Genomic DNA, 2,500 nt, shown 5'->3' with positions numbered 1-2,500 from the left:
CACCAGCCGGCTGTAGCGCGTGCGCCCACGCACCGCGCGGCCAGCACGCCGGGCGGCCCCCCCTCACCGGCCGGGGACGGTCCCACCCAGCCACCGCCGCGTATCGCTTCACACACAGATTTGCCCTTACTGATTTACCTCCAGCAACAACAACCGTACCACAATGGGTTTACCAGTTGTTCATTTGCGTAACGTCACCAGCAAACGTAGACGTCCATCCCAGTTTGCAAATGCAACGATTATTGCATACCTGTCTGTTAGGTGTCACGACACACTACGTCTGCCCACATACACGCAACAAAATGTGCACGACTAGAGAACACGTGGGAGGTGGCCCCCTACGTATGCGATGTCCATTACGAGACCGACTGTCAACCAGCATCTGTACCATGTCGCAGATGTGGAACGCGGTGCACCATGCTATCACACTGTGTGAGAAGAGACGACTACGTTTGAATACACGCGCCACTACATCAACAGACGGCTCATGCTGATCGCCATCCAGGGCGTCCGTTACTCCCACACGTCTCTATGGCGTACCACACTGCAATGTAGCTGTTATGGGGAGACGGCACGTGGCTGAGTGCACAACATTTGGACCGTATGGTTCGCTGTTGTTGGGCGCAGTCGTTGTACGGTCACACATGTGCCACAGCGTATCATTCAGTACATACGGACCTATGTGCAGTACAATGTGAGGGTTAAGCTTACGACATCAGCGGACAGTGGACACAGGCCGTACCACGACGTAGACTGAGCGCTTCGACATGCGAATGCCAGTGAACAGCTGCGAAGGGCATTGAACACGCAAGCACCTGAACGACCAGCGTGCGAAGGCAGGGGGGAGGGGGGGGGCGATGTACATCCTGCAGTCGTCCACATTACAGTGTACAGCGGGAGCATGTCAAAAGTAAGCAACACTTGCGAAGTGTTGAACATGAAACGATACACAAGAGGGTGGGCGGTGCGAGTAGCGAACTATATTCAGAGGGTTGTGGTTAGACAACACTAGATTAATGTAACGTGTCATATGCCAATTACAGAGCAGGTTAAGGCACAACGTGGGTTAGGTTAAGGCACAACGTGGGTTAGGTTAAGGCACAACGTGGGTTAGGTTAAGGCACAACGTGGGTTAGGTTAAGGCACAACGTGGGTTAGGTTAAGGCACAACGTGGGTTAGGTTAAGGCACAACGTGGGTTAGGTTAAGGCACAACGTGGGTTAGGTTAAGGCACAACGTGGGTTAGGTTAAGGCACAACTTGGGTTAGGTTAAGGCACAACTTGGGTTAGGTTAAGGCACAACTTGGGTTAGGTTAAGGCACAACTTGGGTTAGGTTAAGGCACAACTTGGGTTAGGTTAAGGCACAACTTGGGTTAGGTTAAGGCACAACTTGGGTTAGGTTAAGGCACAACTTGGGTTAGGTTAAGGCACAACTTGGGTTAGGTTAAGGCACAACTTGGGTTAGGTTAAGGCACAACTTGGGTTAGGTTAAGGCACAACTTGGGTTAGGTTAAGGCACAACTTGGGTTAGGTTAAGGCACAACTTGGGTTAGGTTAAGGCACAACTTGGGTTAGGTTAAGGCACAACTTGGGTTAGGTTAAGGCACAACTTGGGTTACATTGCGGTACAAATTGCGTTACGAATTTGGTTAGGTTAAGGTGCAAAATGGGTTAGGTTAAGGTGCGAAATGGGTTGGATTACAGTACACAACGTGGTAAGAGAGTGTGTTGTTGGGGGGGGGGGGGACCGAGGTTCGTTGGTAGTGATCATTGTATGAGAATGTCTGAGGCAGCGTCAGTATGTCACAGCGGTTATGTCTCGTCAGGATGCGCTTATGCGCTTATGCGCTTTTCGCTCGTGACTGGAGGCGCGCCGCGTCTGTGGTTGCGGCAAGGGAGCGGCACACCTGTGTGATTCATTCCTGCCATTGTTTCTGTGCCGTAACAGGAGGCAGTGTGGTGGTGTTGGGTGCACCCCTGTGTAGGGGTGGCTTATCTGAGCAATTGTGGATGTCGGACGGGTGGGATATTCTATTTTCGAATTGGACCCCCTGGTGTGGTTATCATAGTGTGGATGGTGTACTGTGGCGGAGAGGATGCACCGGACGTTGGTCCATGCTGGTGCTTACATATTGTATCTGTGTCTGTTACAGGCAGAGAGTAATGTGTGATAGAGTGTCTCGCTGAGGTGTGGTTCATATTGTGTGCACAGACTTACAGCATGTATAGGGACAGCGGGAATTTGGCATATTGGATATAACTCTTCGTGAAACGCAAGATATAGGGGTGGATTGCAACGTACGAGTGCGGGAAGAGTCCGCCGTTCATCCGCTGGAGTTGCGATTTCGGCGGTTGGGGTGGGGCACGTGCGGGTGCGGGTGGAGTGATTGTCGGTTGACTACTTCGTGCGACGCAGGCACTGGCGTTCGGGTTCCTGTGGTGGACAGATGATGCAGGCTTTGTGGGTGGCGTCGGAAAATGGGTACTGTGGGACCTAGC

Source organism: Schistocerca cancellata, unplaced genomic scaffold, assembly GCF_023864275.1.
Source record: "Schistocerca cancellata isolate TAMUIC-IGC-003103 unplaced genomic scaffold, iqSchCanc2.1 HiC_scaffold_674, whole genome shotgun sequence".
In the NCBI taxonomy this organism is placed as follows: domain Eukaryota; kingdom Metazoa; phylum Arthropoda; class Insecta; order Orthoptera; family Acrididae; genus Schistocerca; species Schistocerca cancellata.
This window is presented reverse-complemented; position numbering follows the sequence as displayed.